We start from the raw sequence: 20,295 nt of genomic DNA on the forward strand, positions 1-20,295 counted from the left end.
GAGTGCCAGGAAATACATCGCCAGTCTAAATGACAACGAGATGAACATCAAACTAACCTCTCACATAAGCAGTGAGAAGGTTATCTTTCTTGACACCGTAGTGGAGGTCAGAAATAACAAACTGTCCACGAGCCTGCACAGAAAAGATACAGCGGGGAACAGCTTGCTGTTTGCGACTAGTGCTCATCCCTACAGTCTCATCCAGAGTATACCTTTCGGTGAGCTGTTAAGAGCCAAACGCAATAGTAGTGATAGCTTCAACTTTGAGAAAGAAAAACAAGTGATGATAGACAGGTTTAAGGAGAGAGGTTATCCTGCAAAAACCATCAATCAAGCAATAGTCAGAGTTGATAGCATGGCAAGAACTGAATTACTTGTACCCAAACAGAGAAATGTAAGTGAGGAGGAGGGGACAGTAAGATTCATTACTACCTATTCAGGGCAAGCATACCAGGTGAGGAAGATATTGACAAAAAACTGGCCAATTCTAACTACCGATAAATTCCTGAGCAAACACATAACAGAGAACCCCCAGATCACTTTTCGCAAGGGAAGATCACTGAAAGACGAGCTAAGCATAAATATGGTTTCGTCAAAAAAGAAAACTACAGCCAGGAATAAAGCGGGATTTGAGTGTTGTATGAAGTGCAAGGCTTGTAAAGGAAGTACGAACTGTAAGAAAATGCAGATGCCCAACAGCTCCAGGCCATTTTCCATCATAGGTAACTTTGACTGTAACACCGAATATTGTGTGTATTGTTTAATTTGTCCCTGTGGGAAAGTTTACATCGGAAGCACCAAACACAGGGCAAAAATTAGGATATTAGAACACAAACGGGCAATTAGGAATAACAACGAACTTTACCCGGTTGCCCGACATTACAAGACACACCATAACCAGAATGATAATTTGTTGAAATTTGTGGTACTTGATGCAGTCAAAGAAAATGTAAGGGGAGGTGATAGGTTGCGACAGCTGAGAATTCTTGAGTCGAAATATATCATTGAATTTGAGACCTTACATCCAAATGGTATGAATTGTAGTGAAGAAATGGCAGTCCACCTATGAAAATGCAATAAGGTCCTGATATCTCTCTCTAGTTTTTTAAATGTATATATGTTGAATTCATGAATTTTAAATGATTACATCTTTTTCATGCAGGAACGTGCAATAAGATCTGGAGGACATACGTAACATTGTTTTGGAGACAAGGAGAGCCACTCACGATTAGCCCACTGGGGCAAGACTTTTTGTAAATTGTGCAGTGAATCAGTTCAGGCATTGCGACTTGGTACACGAGCCCACTGGGGCATGACTTATGCCAGATCAGGCGATACATTTGTTGGTCTTTATGATTTGTGGAAAAACAACTATTATTATTGTGTATATATTGTTACAAAAGCCCAAACAGGCGTTATCAAATTCTAAATGTTAGGAATTATTGACAAATTTAACAGTGTATCAATCAAATTGATTTGCCCACTTGGGCGATATGAAGCAAACGCAATGTAAATATGTATAAACTGGTAAACTGCTGCAAATTTAATTTGTGTATATTTTAGTGGCAATAACGACATTAAGACACACTCCAAGATGGCGACTACAAGATAGTCTGTGTAATCCAACACGAAAAGTCCTTTTTTTTATGTTAATGACTTAAGATGTAAATAGAAGCTTGTAACTGATCACATTCACCGTGACCAAGCCTTAAGTGGCGAAACGCGTCGGTAGGGAGCTGCTGAGTTCGTGTAAATAAAATCATTGAAGCATCGTGAGTAGTCTGTGCAATTTTCTTCGAACTGGGAGGAAAAAGTTGTCTATATATATATATATATATATATATATGAGGGTCCTGGTGAGGGTGCCTCTCTGAAACTAAACTATCTATTGTAAGTGCAATGGGTGCAGTAACACCCGGGAGCCTATAGGGCTCACTGCACCCCTTGCCATTTACCCACCAATTGGAGAAAGTGGCCCCATATTCTTGCTCAACTAAAGGAACATGACAGTCTTGTTATGCCACAAGTGCTGAATATCACCACAACTTCATTCAGCAGCAGTCCACATCATCAGCACTCTAACAGAAACTCTGAATCAAGTTCTGTCTCAAATAGACATTCCCATTTAGAGATTTTCTTGATTTGTACTTTATATGTTGCTTTGGCCTGCCTCTATCTTCAAACAAACATTTGTCGCAAATAACCTTTAAAATATCTGCAAGCCATCACACAATTTGCCCTTCACTTCAAAGTCCAAATACTACTAAGTAAATACACTGTTAACATTATTCCACTAAAATCGTTAAAAAATACAGCATGGTTGACCACCTTCCCCCTGCACTTTCCAATGTATTATCTCTCAAGTTTTTTGTCTCATATATTTGAGTACACCCATTAAAACGAGCAGTGCCAAGAAGAAAGGTGATACAAGGCAGGTATTTTAATGTCATTCCCAACCATTACTTTGTCATGAGGCATGTTAGCACTTTAAACGAGGTGGCCTGTCCAGGCTATAACACAAACACTGGCATTTACAGCTAATTAGCAAAGGTCTTTTCCCGTTGTAAATGGTGAATGGTTACCACACGCATTTCCTATCTGAGCCTATACACTCATACCAAATCTCATCTATCCACGGGTGAGGGAGTCTTACCTAATCAGAAATTCTTCATAATTTCAGAAAAGCTAGATTATCAGCGTGGGTAGTTAAAAAAGAATTGCAATTTTATGAAACTCGAAATAGAAACTCCTTCAATCAAGCCAAGACATCCATCATTAGCTGCCCTACCTTCTTTTAATACCTTGTGTTCCACTATCTACCTCATTAATGCTAGACCAGCTGCCAAGCGCTCTGTGGAGTTATATGATTTATCTGAAACTGAAAAGCTCAACTTCGTATCTATTGCTAAATAGTTGTAGAATGCTATATTAAGTGGCATTCATATAACAGCTAAAGCTGAAGAAAGTTCAGTGAATGAGGTATTCAGGTCAACAATTGCCTCGATTGTGTGTATAATTGAATGAAAACACATTTCATAACCTAGCATCTCTAAAGAAGTGATTGTGTGGCTATTTTCAAATACACGCGTGTTTTAAATTATTTTCCACTTTGATGTGGAATGTTTCAGAGCAAAGGTAAACAGTGTATCACGCTGCATTAAAGAACACTAATATGCAACACATTTGTAAAATTGGAGCACAGCTATTTAACTACTGTTGTGAAAGAATGCAAATAGTTGTGTGTCCAAACTCTGCATTCAAATAAGTTTCCAAAACTACACCACCAAAAAAACACATGGCCCATCACCTAAGTATGATACTGTAATTATTCCGTTTTTCCATAATACATTGTGCAGCTCAATTGTTCTCCTTTTCCTTCTAAAATTGTTTTTATTGACCGTACCTGCCACTCAGAGGAAATGCTATACAGACCAAGAAAGAAATATAAAATCTGTCTTGGGAGGCTTAACTGTGGAACTCTAAGAACCGAAGAACATGGTAACCTGCCAAGCCTTAAGCAACCACACTTTAGCCTTATAAATTACTCTCCCAACCCACCAGCAACTACACTTCAGGCCACAGAGTATAAATTGTTGCTCTGCACCAACTACAGCTGAATGCATGCTTTAAAAGGGAATTTAATTGTTGCTACTTGTATCCTTCAAAATTACGAGCTAGTATATCTTATTCACTCAGAAAAGCAGGACTAGTGATGGCCTTTGTTTTCCATTTTGAAAAAAAGCTGCCTGATCTCACTATGCGACGCTGAGAAATGCTCACGCCTGCCCACATGGTTTATACTTTGGTTTTCAAGGAAGCTGAATAGCGCCTTCTCATGGATGTGGGCAGGAGGTGGTGAAGGGAAGTGATTATCACTGCACAAACTGTTTGGTGGTTCCTGCTAGGTATCCAATGAATGTGTGTTTTTGAATCAAAGAAGAAAGCAACTTGCTGGACATGAAATCAGCGTCTCACTTCCCTTACTCAGCCTAGAATGGTGGCATCAGCACAACTCACAACCTTTTCTAATCTTACCTCAACATGTCAACTACAATCATGAGGACTATCGAAGAGAAGTGTGCAGAGACTGATGATGTTATTCACTAGTGCATAGTTTGTCTTATGTTGGTTTGATTTACTTGTTATCTCCCATAGGACTTACATTGCTTTGCAACTTAGAAGTGAAGACAGTTTGTAGTCATCGCCACCAATATATTATGGGACAGGAGGGAGCACCAATAGATGTATAAATGTAGCCCATGTCTCCTTTTGTGTAGTGACTTGAAGGACAATTCTCTAGAGTGAAGGATGTTGCAAATTCTTAATTTTCACTCAATATTTAATTCAAGATTTTACCAGGTCTTCTACTGAACCAAGTAATCATACACCAAGAAAGGGTTTTAACTGAATACCGAAATATTTGCAGTGTTCCACTGAAACTTCATTGCAGGCTTTTACTTGCATCAAAACCAGGGTTGTTGATTCATTTTAAAGAATAGAGGGGCATATTACCAAGGGCCTTATCGCCACTTTAGCGGGAATTTTTCCCGCTAAAGCGGCGATAATTTTATCGCCCTATTACCTAGCTGTCGCTAACACCAGTTAGCGACAGCTATTAGGAGATAGCGTTCATCTTGGGGGCCACTTTGCTTGTCAGTGATATTTATCACTAATGACATGCAAAGTGGGCGTGCCAAGATGTTAGCGACTGGAAACAGTCGCTAACATCACTATCTCCTCTTACCTACTTTTGGAAATAATCGCGCTAAGCGCGATTATCTCCAAAAGCTAACGCCTGCCCAGAGCAGTTCTTAGCCATGTTATCCAATGGAAGGTGGATAACATGGCTAAGAGCAATGTCACGATAATGCATGAATATCGCTGATTTTTCAGCGATATTCATGCATTTCCCACAATTTATACCGCTTTTGAGATAAACCTTGATAATATCAAGGTATCTCAGCGGTAAAAATCGTCAGAGCGCGGCGATATTATTATACCCGCTAACCAAGCTTAGCGATAATTATCGCTATTGCTTGGTAATATGCCCCAGAGTCACTAGCAGCATCCTGGATATTCGTTATTCTCACCCGTCTCCACTTATCTTTCCTGCTTCACCCCCAATACATTTACAGTTGTATTTTAGTTTCAAATTGCCTAAGATTTTCTTGCAATTAGTGACTTATTTTGGTGAAGGATATACTTTTTGCTATACTGTGGTGATTGGATATTTTGGTGGTTGATATTGTGTCATATAACCAAAAGAAGTATCTAACTTGGAATCCCTTTGCTTCAGCCACAAACCATGTCATCTCAACTGCCTATACCAATGTGAAAGGTCCCCCATTCAAAAACTATTTTCATATTTGTCAGACTTGTCACAAGAAACTCAGTAGAAGACCATTTCATGTAAAAGGCTCCGCCCTTTGTGCAATTACAGATTTGATTGGAAAATTATTACTTCAGCCTCAGAGAGCCAAAAATCACCTTCTTCAGTATGACATACAGTTAGTGCAAATACATGTGCTATCTGAAAATGTACTTTTAGAAAAGCACTGCAAATTTAGGAATGTAAATTGGTAATAACACTATATTGCTAAAAATACTTAAAACACAATGCATAAGTTTCAAGAAAGCCTAACACTGCTCTTCACGTTATTTAAAGGAAATTTCCAAGGGAATGAAAACATGTTTGTAGAATATTTATAGAGCAGAACCTGAGGAATTCAACACATGCTGAATTGCTTAGGAATGGCAGGCTAATGTGCTTTGATATATATATGCATGATGGTGTCAGTATCTAAACAATGCAAACTTATCTAGGAGCATCAGAGTACTGTTGAATAAGGCACCTTGGAGAGAACGCTGAGGTTGCTCACAAATGTGCACAAAGCTGAGGGGGATGTAATGTGAGGGAGGTGTGCCTTCATATCAGTGCAGTATGGCAGGAGCAACGGTGCAAACCTGATGTTTGGAGAGATATTGTATCTCATCTGTACCTTATCTTTCTGCCAGGCAACAATCTACAATTATTTGGTAAAAATCAACATAAGCAGTGGTCCATTTCAGAAAAAAACAACATCATCATTTTTTAGAATCAGAAAACCAAATGCAATTATTGTATTCTTCTTCATGAGGTGTAGGCCTGTCCTATATTCAATCACAATTTGAAGGCAATAATAATTTTGTCGAGAACATAACTGATTCTTAAACACAGCTAAAGAGAACATACACGAATCGCATATTTCATCTTGGATTAATAATAGGCATTGTCTTTAATGAGTTTATCTCTCTTTGCTGGGTTAAAACTAAAGACCATTTTCTTTTCTACAGCGTGTGAATGGTAATTGTTATAAGCCTCGGTTGATTCTCCTCATGTACTGGCTTATACCAATTACACAGCACTGCCCACTTATAATAAATCCAGCCAATTAAAAACGTTTTATTTCCAGTTTTGGCTGATGTGCAACTTTATGTTTTTCTTAGAAGGAGGAGAATGGCCAATTTATCAGTATTAGGAGTACACCTTAAAGTAGTGTGTTCGCTCCTTTGTGCACTAAACTATATTTGTGCATTTGAGTGCCTTCAAATGAAAAGGGTACTTAGGTGCATTAGCTATGTGTACATTTACCATAGTATTCTACAACATTGTACACATTGGAGAGGGTGTACTAGAGAAGGCTAATTTTGAACAAATATTGCCTTATAACGGTTGCCAACGCCTTCTTGAAAAAATTGAAATAGAACTAAGCAATGGGTGATCAATGAAGAATTCCACTCTATGGTGTGAGAGTGCATATTGGGGAAACCACTTGCTCTTTGTTTGGGATGCCACAAAATACTGCAGTGCTCTACCATATTTCCTACCTTATAAACTCTTTAATGAGCCAAACTGTTGAATGATCCCAGCAAGTCCAATAGCCTCAAAAGTAAAGGACCGTTCATGGGCTAATGTGCATGAATCATTCAAAAGTACGAGAATGATGGAGTGATGCCTGTATGTGGGATGGAATAACAACTGGTAGTCATCCATCAGAATATCTGCCCTCAAATAATAGTATTATTTGTGATAGCACTGCTCTCTCGCACACCTTCACTGGAGTGGCAACTGTAAAACTGACAACTGTCTAAAATATGCAAGATCACAGCTGCCCAAAGTGGGCTTTTTCAGCAGTAGCCACACCACTGCATACTTTGGTTAATGGTACCCATATTGTTAATACTAATCAATTTTTCACATTCATTACCATGACCTTGAAAGGGTCTCTCATGTTCTTCCATTACTTAGGTAAACATCAATCCCCGAAGGGCCCAATTGTCCCTAGATATGTCATGCAAATCATTTACTGTGAACATGTGAGACACACATATTTAAGTTTTCTCAATGAATACCAAATTAACTTTGCTGTTATTTCTACATGTAAATTTAGACAAGAATAAGGTGATAATTAGGTAATCAAATACCCTTTTGGAGCACTGATTAATTCAATCGATCATGTTTGTGCCAGAGTATCACATTCACCAAGATATAAATCAGGCCCTAAGTTTTGAATGACTTAAAGCATGCAATATTCTTCTCAAAAGATATTTCGTGATTGATTTGAAAATATTTTCTATATAATATTTTGTTTTTAAAATGAGTTCCTATTACAGTGACATTCTTCTCTGTCTCTCTTTTCCATTCTGTTTATAAGAACTCTTCAATGACATTGGTTCCTATGTCCAAAATCTATATAACCACTTTCATTTTGCTATCTTATTCAAAGAAATGTGTTTTGCAGGAGAGGCGGTTTCACCCAGTCAGAAGTGCCTTCCACCTTCCTTGACTCATTAATCATTCATTTGCATTAGATTCGTTTGGGAATTTTGGGAAATGTTATACATGTATATTTCTTTTGATTCTAATTCATATTGGAATTTAATGCTTCAGCCATTTAACTTCCACCGCCGTTATCTAACTTGTTTTTTGTATGCAATCAACCAGTGGTTCCTGCATCTTCAGCCTTTGTCCAGCAGCAGATGGGTGCAGATAGGCATGCTTCTCGCTAACCCTGGGCGTAGTCTGCATAAGAAATGCACATGCACAGGCGTGCGCGCATGGGCAGTGTTCTTAAGCAGTATTTCTAATGGCGAAGAAGAGGAGGAGGGCAGCCCAGGGACGCCCGGGTTAAAAGGTGTTTTCTAATTGCTTTAAGTTAGTTTTAAGTTATATATTAATAGGGGGTGGAGGCGGGCAGTGGGCCAACTCCGCTCCGCTGTGGAGTGTGCAGTGCTTTGCCTACTCCACGTTCTCAGCGGAATGCGGAGTAGGCAAAACTCTGCACACTGTGGACGGAGCGGAGTTCTCCACTGACGGTTACTTCTGGCACTCCACTTGCACACACGCTTTGCATAGGAGTTCCACTACCTTTGCACCCTGGTAGATATTAATATCATAGGAGAGAGTTTAAAGAGATCTGATCTTCTTTCAAAGTGATTCCTTCTACCACTCTCTGGATAAGTGTCAAAACTCCAGAAGCCCCCTCAATGTGGTACACTACACAAAATTAACAAATCCAGTATACAATAGCTAACAAAAGTAACACAAACCCAGTATTCAATACTGAAGGAATTTTATTCAGTTTTTCACAAGGTTTGCATATTACACTATTTTCACATCACATTTGTCCTAAAGAATGTGAATGTGCATGAAATAGCTGCAGCTCTTCTGTTGCACATATTGTTTTTCAAGTTTCATGTTCAATGTCTGTAGACTACACAAAGCATGTTGTCATCAATAGTAGCAGACTTTAAAGACAAGTCACAGGAAAATTCTAAACCTTGTGAAAAACGGATAAAAATCCACCATGTTTCAGTTAGATGGAGCTACTACGTGAGTCAAAGCTGCAAGGGCGTAAAAATAGTTAAAGTTGACACATGAGACCCTCAGGGGATTTAAATATGAGGCTGTATGATAGAAGATCCTGTTCATGAATGTCAACTGACTTAAATTTTGTGCCGTAAATATTGTTTAAAAAATATAATCACATCGGGTGTAGATTACCTGTTATTAAAACCAATTAAAATGTTTCTAAGTGACGTTTAGGACACTATATTTATCTGATGTTGACAGTTACATTCTTGTTCTACACCAAAGACAGACTTGGAGCATGGTATGATTAAAAACCAGTTAACCCCTTCTATGCTGATGACGGCCCCCGTCCATCATGCATCACAGTGAGCGTGTGCTGATGATTGCAGGGGGCCGTCATGATCCCGCCTACTCTTAAAAACGGCCGCACAGGTGCAGAATCGCAGCCGTGCCCAAGGGGTTAAAGTAGAAAACACAAGTATGAAGCACACATTTGCCTTAAAAAGCATGAACCTTGCTACAAAGCAAAAAACCTTATTAGATTAAGAATCATGATAATAGCAGTAAAAGCAATATAAAAACATAAAAATAATACATCGCAATGACACATTAAAAAATCATGCTACTGCGACAACAAACTATGATCTTACAAAAGAGCCAATACAAGAGGGGTTGTGCAAGCCTTTAGCATGTGCAGAAAAAGAAGGGCTAGTCTACATAATCTGACATTATGGACTTTCAAAATAGGCAGGATATAGAGTGTAGTATAAAGAACATACAATTTACAAAACAAAATTGTTGTTTAAGGGGAGACCCCATCACAGGAAAATACATTTGAACAATCTCCCCATACTGTCACAAGGTAAGACAAAGCACGTTATGTAAGGAGCCCGTTCTGAACCTCTGCGGCAAAACTCTTTCCAATTGATTGGAGATATACAGTCAATAAGGCTCAATATAGGGAGTGGTTTGTATAAGAATATATTGTCCATTTTTAGTCTTAGCAATGTACTTCTTGTTTCTCTTTAAACTCCTATTTTCAAAAAGCATGCTTCAGCCATCAGATTTGGTCACACTTTTAAGGTCAGTAAAGAGGGGTGGCCTTCACAGTTGAAAAAACCCGGTGTTTGATGTAGGAAAGCCATGGGATATTCATGCCCAAACCCCCAAGTCACAGCTTAGATGGTCCTTGGTCATCTTTTGGCTCACAATAGCATGGGGATGGCTCTAGATAGACAACCAAAACATCAGAGGAAAGGTTTAATAAGGTCCTCAATAAATGCCATCCCAAGCTTCTCATAAAATACAAAATCAGGACAACTGGGTGGCTGGTATAGGAGTCTATAACATAATTGGTTTTCCTTGACTTAGACATTAGCTACTTTGCATAACTGTATACTCCAGCACAGTAAATTGCAACAGGGACACATTATGTTTTGTTAATTTAAAAAAAAGCTGCAATTGGTTTGCTACCCAAAATGAGTACCCACTAAATTATTACATTTAAGACTTCTAGTGGCTAAATTGGAGTGCCAAAGTACAGAGGAATCTAACCACAAATCAAGGTAAGGGAAGCTTTGTCATCCTTGTAGAATACTAATAAATTACCTCATGCTATGCCTCTTGGGGCCACATGCCATAATGTGAGATTTGGTGAAATTAATGTCCATATCTAGGCCTGGCTTAAAGTTGGCAAACACCAATAATAGTTGTGACAAACTCCCATGGGCGCATGCTAACAAAACTACATCATCGGCATAAAATAAAGTTGGAACCTGAAAATTGTCAATCAGTGTACATCCTGCCCACAAGTGATCAAATGAAGACTGAGATCATTAATACAGAATAAATGTTAAAGGTGCTAAAATGCATTCCTGCTGAGCCCCTCTTTTTAGGCTGAATCAATCAATCAATAAACATTTGTAAAGCACTGCACTGTCACCTCTATGGGTATTAGGGCTGAATTAATCAATAAATCAATCAACATTTGTGAAGTGCTGCATTGTCACCGCTATGGGTATTTGAACGCTGAGGTTTTTGATTTGAATAAGTTTTATATAGCACTGGCTAGTCCCGGAGGTATCAGAGCGCTTTACATGAGGTACAGTGAGTTACAGGTTACATAGTTACAACACTTAAATCAAAGAGTCACAGGGGGAATACACAACGGGAAAAAATAGGAAAATAATGTCAGATGTCCGGCTGGGTAGGTGACGGCCAAGGTGGTGAAACCAGGGCCAGAAGCCTCTTTAGCTGGATATGACAGCTCCACCGGGCATCGGCCAAGGTTGCTGGTGTATCAAGGTGAGTTCAAACAGGTTTAGTATCTGACCAGGGGGCGTCGTCAAAGGTCCATCAGAAGTTCAGAGGAACGTTAGTTACGAGTTAGATACAGTGCTGGCTGGACCTGTATGTATCAGAGCACTTTACATTAGACTACACAATGTTACAGAGAATGAAAACAAATACACATTGCGTCAAGAGAAAAGAAAGGTGAGACAGATAGAGATGGAGGAAGGGGAAATATGACGGGGAGGATGAGGGAGAAGTCGTCAGGAGAGACGAAAGGATGTCTGCCCAAAGACCGACTGGGTAGGTGACGACCAAGGAGGGAATCTACAGCCCATCTCCCTAATAGTTAAACACGTAGCTCCAGCAGGGCATCAGTCAGAGAGCTAGGTCTCAACTGATGAGGGAAAGTTCACAGAAGAAAGTCCAGTGGATAGACAGGGTAGGACTATGAGCAAGGACGGGTGAGGGCAAAGGTCAATAGCAGGAAAGAGGAGAAGAGTAGAGAGGAGGGGGTAGGAGGTATGGTGAAGAGGAGAAGGGAGAAAAGTCCAGTAGAGAGACGCAGCAGAGTTTGCCCAATGACCGGATGGGAAGGTGATGGTCAAGGAGGGAAATTCATAGCCCATCTCCCCTTTAGCTGGTGAGTTAGCTCCAGCGGGCTTCAGTAAAAATGTCTAGGTCTCAGCTGCTGATGGAAAGATCTCCGAGTGAAATGATGATGCCATGCCTCTGTCGAAAAGACAGGCCTTGAGTCTCTTCCTAAAGTCAACCATGGAGAATGCTGTTTGGAGGTGGAGGAGCAGGTCGTTCCAGGCCTTGGCAGTGATGTAGGAAAAGGAGTGGCCCCCGCTACGGCTGTGACGGATGCAGGGGGTGGGTGAGGGTGAGTGAGGAAGAGTGCAGGTGCCTGGAGGGTTGATGGAATTTTAGTCGAAGGATGGTCCAATGGAGGTTTCTGAGGTGGGGTGATGTTTGACCATTTGGGAAGGTCAAGGATGAGTCTGGCTGCTGCATTCTGTATAGTCTGGAATCTTCTGAGGAGTTGGATGGAGCTGCCAGCGTAGAGAGCGTTGCAGTAGTTGGGGCAGCTGGTGATGATGGTCTTTCTGATGTTGATTGGGATCCATCTGAAGATTCTGTGGAGCTTGCAAACAGTGAGGAAGCAGGAGGAGGTGACTGCGTTGACTTGTTGTTTCATGGTCAGTTGACTGTTGAGGATGATCCCCAGGTTGCATGCATGGTCTGTTGGTGTTGGAGTACGTCAAAGTTCAGCTGGCCACCAGCTGTGGTGCCAGGAGGAGCTGTTGTTCCCCAAGAACAGTACTTCTGTCTTATCGGAGTTCAGTCTGAGGCAGTTGTCTCTCATCCAGTTGGCTACAATGGTTATGGTGTTGGAGAAATTGACTTTGGCATTGGTTGGGATCCTCGGTGAGTGAGATGATAAGTTGAGGGTCATCTGCGTAGGAGATTATGTTGAGGCTGTGGGATCTAGCGATGTCTGCAAGGGGGTCATGTAGGTGTTGAATAAGGTGGGGCTGAGTGCTGATCCTTGGGGTAAACCGCATATGATGTCTGTGTGTGTCTTGTAAGGAAGGAGGAGATCCACTTGAGGGTATCTTGCTGCATGCCAATGTTTCATAGTGTATTGATGAGGGTGTTGCAGGAGACAGTGTCAAACACTGCAGAGAGGTCTAGGAGGATCATGGCCACAGTTTCTCTGTGGTCGAGGAGAGCTCTGGTGTCGCCTGTGGCAGCAGTCAGCACAGTCTCAGTGTTGTAGTCGGCCTGAAATCTTGATTGTGAGGCATCCAGTAAGTGGTTTTGTTCCAAGTACTCAGTAAGTTAGTGTTGATGGCTTTCTCAAGCACTTTGGCCAGATAGGGGAGCAGGGAGATCAGTTGATAATGTTTTGGATTGCTGTCAATGTAGTTGATGTTCCAGGTGGAGAAGTTCTAGATGGCGTTCTACAAATCTGCTGAGGCTTTGGGTTGGGTGGTGGTGAGGTCCTATGTCCACTTAATTACATTGACCTTGCTCCAGCTATGGTGGGAAGAGGTGTGATGCTTAGGGATGGTATACTGGGTGTCGGCGACAGAGAAGTGTACAATGGTGTGGTCTTCCCTTGACCGGAAACAAGCCCCATGGACCAGTTTCGGGGTAACACCCCTCATCAGCTGTGTTAGCTTTAATCCAGTGGCAAAGTGAGCTAGGGACCCACGCCAGGGCATAACCTGCCAACTCAGGGCAAACAAAGCAAACACAAGGAGATGATGAACAGAGCGCTGAAACTTTTCAGACACTCACCCCCAGTCACAGTTCTGAGTTGACTCCATCATTGTTCTTTAGCTCTCTTCCACACCCCAGAACAGACCCAGCTATATACAAATCTGTGTTGATTCTGATCCTCATGGGAACAGTCCAGCCCAAAATGCCAAGCCAGGTCTTCCCTGGACCGGAAACAAGCACCTTAGACCGGTTTGTGGGTAACATCCCTCATTAGCCATGTTAGCTTTAATCAAGTGGCAAAGTGAGCTAGGGACCCATGTCAGGGCATAACCTGCCAACTCAGGGTGAACAAAGCAAACACAAGGAGAAGATGAACAGAGCGCTGAAACTTTTCAGACACTCACCCCCAGTCACAGATCTGTGTTGAATCAATCGTTGTGTTATTAGCTCACTTCAGAAGCCCCAGATCAAACTCAGCCATATGCAAATTAGTCTTGACCCCGTTCCTTATGGGAACAGTCTAGCCCGAAATGCCAAGCCAGGTCTACCGTGTACCGGAAATAAGCATCCTGGGACCGTTTTTGGGGTAACACCCCTCATCAGCCAGGCTAGCTTGAATCCAGTGGCAAAGTGAGCAAGGGACCCACGTCTGGGCATGCCCTGCCAACGTATGGCAAAAAAATCAAACAGAAGGAGATTATGGACGCAGCGCTGGAGCTTTTCAAACGCTCACCCCAAGTCATAGATCTGAGTTTAATCCATCATTGTTCTTTAGCTCACTTCGCCAACCCAGATCAGACCCAGCCATAAGCAAATCTATCTTGACCCTGTTCCTCATGGAAACAGTCCAGTCTAACCTGCCAAGCCAGGTCTTCCCTGGACCGGAAACAAGGATCCTGAGACCAGTTTCGGGGTAACACCCTTCATCTGCCAGGCTAGCTTGAATCCGGTGCCAAAGTGAACAAGGGACCCATGTCTGGGCATACCTTGCCAACTTATAGTGACAAAGCAAAGGATTGTTATGTGGGATATATTTCTTTGGCATGAAGTGATCTGGCAGACAAAGAGTCGTGCAAAGATCAGGACAACTGTCCTTTTACACAAATTGTTTGGGGGGTTCTATGAAGACTCAAAAAAGCTTCTTCCCTCTTAAATGAAAATGTCCTCATTTTTACCAGTTTTAACCAGTTACAGGAGATTAAATTAAACCTGTGCTACATTTTCAATTTGTTTTCAGAGGTCTTTTACAGAGGTAAATCTTATTTGATATGATAGTGATATGATATATGATAACGTTTTTGTAACGTACTTGGTTATTCCATTCAGAGAGTCCCCGCGCTTGGCTTCAACATTCAACAAAGTTCTAGATCAAAGATCAAATTTCCATGCTCGGAAAACACTGTAACCAATTTTATAGTATTTCCACCAAATTACAATATTTTGCCAAAAGATTTATTTTAGTAACATTCCCCAGATATATTTACCAAATTAACATCATATTTATGCTTTCATGGTAAGTGCATGATCCAGTTAACACTGTGCTCATTCTTGGTGAGACTAGCGTATGGCACCAAATAGCCACCTGGATTCCAGCTTTTTTTCCTCAGCCTTATGAGAGAAAATATTGGCATGTATTACACCTTTTAAAGGCCTTTTGAACACTATCAAATGACAGTTAATTGGTGTAAGAAAGAAGATTTAAATTTTTTTGGGGGGGAGGCACCTCAATGAATAATAATATTATCCCGTGATGGGAAACCCCAAAGTTCACTAAATTAATGTGAGCTCAACATGGCACAGAGTGAACAGGTTTAACTAAGTGCAATGTGAAAGAAATATATGCAGTACCAAAACAGTAATAAATTCAAAATACCTAACGATAACAATCTCAACTCAAATGAGAAAAAAAAGAGTAAATGTTAATACACAGAATGACACCCGAAGGACAAAAATCCACTAAGGAGAAGGGAGATAGTGTTATGCAATTTTACAATTTTCATGTGAACATAGCTCCAAAAAGCACTAAACTCTATCCCCAGGATCCACAAAGCCAGAACTGGAGAAATGTCATTCTCCTACCTCGCCACCAAGACATTTCACTTCCTGCACCTCAGGTAATCAGCATCACAGGCCCCATTCAGGAAGGACCTCAAGAACTGGCTCTTCGAATGTTCTGCCACCCAGGCCAACCAGCAGCCCCCCCACCCCCAGTGCCTTGAGACCTACACGGGTGAGTAGCTAGCGCTTTACAAGTGATTGACTGATTGAACACCAATGACAGCCTATGGATGTGGTAGATCCGTACCTAGGAGCATTTTGAGGCATTCATGGTGGATCCCATGTTCAGGTACACAAGTAGGACAACCCAGTCTACAGTTTACCTTAAGACTAAGTCCAAAAAATGGAAGTCAGAATATGTCAAATGGTCAAAACATCAGGCTGTATCAAGGAAGGTTTCACAGAAGTGGGATAAGCATTGAGTGACATCATTTTGAAGCTGTTGATTTTGGTGGGGAAAGTTCTTAGGGCGCCAAGCTAAATTTCATTCCCAGGGCCATTATCATGATTGTTGGACATTTTTGGTTTCTTCACCTGTTCAAAATGTTTACTTTAGTATGTAGCGTCTGAAATGAATCTTGCATTTCTCCAGCAGGACAAGACGGAAGGCTGTATCTGAAGAGGGCACCACAGGTTTGAACATCTTCTTGCCAAGGGCCCACTGAATTGGATTTGCTGCTGCAAAGAAACTCCATGCAGGCCAAACTTGGTTTCTCATCACAGTTTAGTAATTCCTTTACTCAATAGGCTCAGGTTGTTAGTTGTAGTCCTCTTGCAGCTACTAATCAGAATTATTTTAAGACCCAAAAATGTGCTGGGGTCATTGCTTTTTTCCACAACTCTTCACCCAAGGCTCACAGTCTTCATAGGACTCTTAGCACTTCAGGACTTACTTCAGCATAGGCTTAGTGCAGGGTCTAATGAAGGTCCAGTTGTTACTAGGAAAATGGACATCCAGAAAGTGGTTCTAAAGCATTTTATGTCCTAGCCACATAAGAGGTATGCCCACTTACCCTTGTAATCAAATTATTTGTCCTGGGTACAAGAGGGGGCACATCCAGTCCTTCAGAGTTCCTCTCAGGTTACAGAAAGTAGCATACCATGCACTTCATATCTTACACATGTCCAGAAAGTATTCGATTTATGATTTCCGCTAGCTTGTGTGCAGGGGGATTTCTGGCTCCTCCTAAACAATCATAAAAAAAATTCCCGGGGGTTTCCTTACCCACTTTTTCAGTTCCTTTTATCATTCGTCAAACAGTCCCATAATTAACCTTAATACTAAAATACAAGATGGGGTAACCCTTCCTCCTTTGTATAGATCCTTTGTGACCACTCTGAGGTATGGCAAGGAAAATGAGCAGTCCCCTCCCTTATGATTACTCTGAACTGATTTTTTTGTGGGCAACTTCCCTTCTACTGGGTTTGGAGGCGACCTGGCTTTTGTGGCCCAAGGAAACAAAAGCTGGCCTTTCCACAGGTCTCATTTTATATTTACTTCAGAAAGTGCAGATCTCTCACTGCTCGTTTAGAAGTCAATGAATTTACTAGGTACACCAAAAACAGCCCTTTCTGCAATGGAAGAAAACTTTTTCATCACAGCCGGATTATTGTCCCTGCTCTGGGAGCAGTTTTCAGATCTCTTTAAAGTCAAGTACTGGCAGGCCAGCTATTAGTGTTTTAATATTGGAAAAATGATGTTGATGAACACAATGATATATGTACATATATAAAAGAACTTGCCTCTCCACTGTTGAAATCACCCGGTGTGACCTCCCACTCAACCCTGAGTTAGAAATATGTTGTTAGGCAGGCTCTGCGACCTAGGTCTGAAGCAACTGATTGACAGATCACAGGTGGGGGGACACACAACAGAGGACACCGACAGAAAAGCCTAGATCGATCTCTCCCATAAAGCAAGTTTGGGTGGAGTGGCGTACATTCTCAAAAACACCATAAAGTTAGATGCCACCCTAAGTTAGGAACACACAGCCAATCAGAACACAGCATGCACACTACACGCAGTAATCAGGTGCTCCTCATGCTGGACATTTGGACATATACCCACTGGCCTTGAATGATGTTCGCACAAGGACGCAACCAACCTGCGCTGCTTATCAACCCCCGATTTATGGCCCAGTGACCAGCCCCAAGAACCTGTCCCTGAAGGAATACATACATTGGATTATAATGCTTCATGTAAAATATAACATTGCAGGCAAAACCAATGCACGTTGAGAGAGTCTTTAGACCCCGACTCTGTTGCCTGATCTTCCGGCCTTTGCATATAAAAAAACAACTGTTCCTGGTATGCCAAACTCCTCTTGTCTATTCATTTTTTCTAAGGTTAATTCCTATTTGACCAACAAGTGGGCTACGGCTAATTATGTAGGTAAATGTCTCTTTCTAAAATGAATAAATATAAAAAAAATATAATACCACCCTGCAAGTGAGTATAGCTTTTGGGTCCTATTCACTGGAGGAAATTGCCAGTTTTAACTTTGCACTAGTTCCACTTTTAAATAACAGGCTCTATACCTTCTTTGTAATCAAAATATACTTAGGGGTGGCTTATTAATATTTAAAAGGGGGGGTTCCCCTTTCAAAAACCATTATTTTGACAGGTTTAGACAGTGGGATTTAGACTGCTGCAGTCAGGTTCCACAGTGGAGGCCAGCAGCCATGTTTTACAGCCCATCTCTGCTGACGTCACAATATGCTCTGCAGTCCACAGGTGGCAGTTATCTTCCAGACCCTGGGTGTATTTTCTGCACCATATATTTAGAGTAATAATAAATATGGCAATCAGAGAAAAGACAATTCTACCATTTTTAAATGGGAACCACAGTCCCTTTACTTCTGTTTAGGATGGGTAAAGTGCATAGAGTTTCGAGTCCAAAAGAAATAGGGTTTAGAAAAATACAAAACATCTGCGATGAACAAGCAGAAAAAACTGATATGCCCCCTCTTCAGCCAAGAGCTAGGATAGACTAACCATTCTCAGAAGGACTTCCCTGCTTCTCAGCTCAGGCGTTAGAACTAGGATGATTGATTTGCCACCTCTGCAGAGGCACTTGTCTTCTCTATACCCCTCTCAACCTACTAGTTCCCCTCTGTAAATATCTGCCCTATTTACAAACCCTGTTCATGGGAAGCACTACTTTTCTTCTTATCTGCAGGCCCTATATCAGAGGCGACTAACACTAGCCTACTCATAGAGCCATCTGAGTATGCAAACAGTACCACCATGGCCCATTCTGACTCCTAGGATATACTTTTCTTCCCAATTTAGGGACAGCTCTTCTGAAGCAATCAACAGATCACCAACAGCTGTCAGTGTCAGGAAACAGGCCACCGGCCATCCACTGACAAGTGGATTCTTCTATCTTGTGCTTGGGATATGCCTCACTTCCAGCCACTTAATAGGGGGAGCACAGACCCTTTACTATTTCTTAACATGGTAAAGTGCACAGAGTTCTAAAAGCAGCAAAAATGGCATCTAGGAAAAGATGAAAAATCCCTAGTGACCGTGCAGAAAAGTTGGATTTGCTCCAACCGCGTTTCAAATTCCAATACTCCTACTGCCTAGTTGCTGCTGCACTTCAACATTCTAGCCACTTCTTCGCTGTATAATAACGACATAGAGTATAAAACTGTTGCTGTGCCAAAATTTATATAGAGAAGTAGTCTGATTTTGCAAGAAAACGCTGAGCTAACACAGCTTCCATCCTAAAGATCTGGAGCAATACTTTTTGTCACTGTGCGTGTCCATGAGGGAATTGTCAAGATTGTAAATCACATTTAAAAGCCCGGGATTCATGGACTTGTATGATCCAGATCACTGTGATGTAAAAGACTTCTAACTCACTGATCCATCTTCATCTTGCCATCCAAGGGCCTGATTCACAAGCGTGTGTGCAAGTTTATGATTTTTAGCTATTTACAAAGGGATTTATGAGTAGTATTTCGTGAGTGCCGAGTCTCTGCGTATAAAACAATAGGAAAGTGCTATCTTTTTATGTGCGGAGACTCCGCAGTAGTAAATATACTAGTCATAAATCCCCTTATGAAAAGCAAACAATCGTAAACTTACACAAAAGTGTCAGCTTACCTTTGTGAATCAGGCCCTAAGTGTATCTTCATCTTGTTTGTATCATATAACTAAACATAGCTATATAAGGTTGAAAAATGCGTCATTTACCATCAATGATAATTATGAAACACAAACACTAACACTAATTGCAAAAATCATAAAAACTAAAGGTTTACACATATCAAAGGGTCTGTCTTAAAAATATTACATTCTTTCTTCAACAAAACTGATACAACAATTCCCCCCCCCCCTATACGTTCATACAAAATTGGAAGGCCCTACTTTACACTTAAAAACGGATTCACTATAAAAAAAATCGTATACCTGGCTGTAATGGAGAAATATGTTCTTAGCTAATACAGTGGACATGGCTACTATTGTTTCAGTCCAAATAAATTGTTACAAAATGTGAGACTGCCAAGTACCACATCAAACAATGAAATGCTGTGGCTCGCCACATCATGACAATGATGATATTTAAATTCAGGAACTCCTTACAAGGTTTCAACAAATGAAACGTGACACCCACGGCCAAAAGTCCATTCCAAATCAAACCAAGTGAAAATACAGAAGATGGAAACATTTTTGCCAGAACTGGGAGAAATTAAAGAAAATACAGTGCTCGCTAAAATAGCAATCATGAGTTGCCTTTCTCTTCACAAATGAGATTGCTCCTTAAAGGTACACATATTTAGTAGAAGAAAACTAAAAGTCAAAAACCTTAATACTCCCTACATTTCCTATAGCATAGATTTATTTTTGCTACTGCCTTAGG

The 20,295-nt window shown here is 41.0% G+C and overlaps 1 protein-coding gene across 2 annotated transcripts in view; it reads right to left on the reverse strand.

Moving 5' to 3' along the window:
- Positions 1–20,295, reverse strand: part of DGKB (diacylglycerol kinase beta) — a 1,755,973-nt gene that overhangs the window by 1,181,006 nt on the left and 554,672 nt on the right. The window lies entirely within an intron of this gene.

The sequence above is a fragment of the Lissotriton helveticus genome, chromosome 10 (genome assembly GCF_964261635.1).
Source record: "Lissotriton helveticus chromosome 10, aLisHel1.1, whole genome shotgun sequence".
NCBI lineage: Eukaryota > Metazoa > Chordata > Amphibia > Caudata > Salamandridae > Lissotriton > Lissotriton helveticus.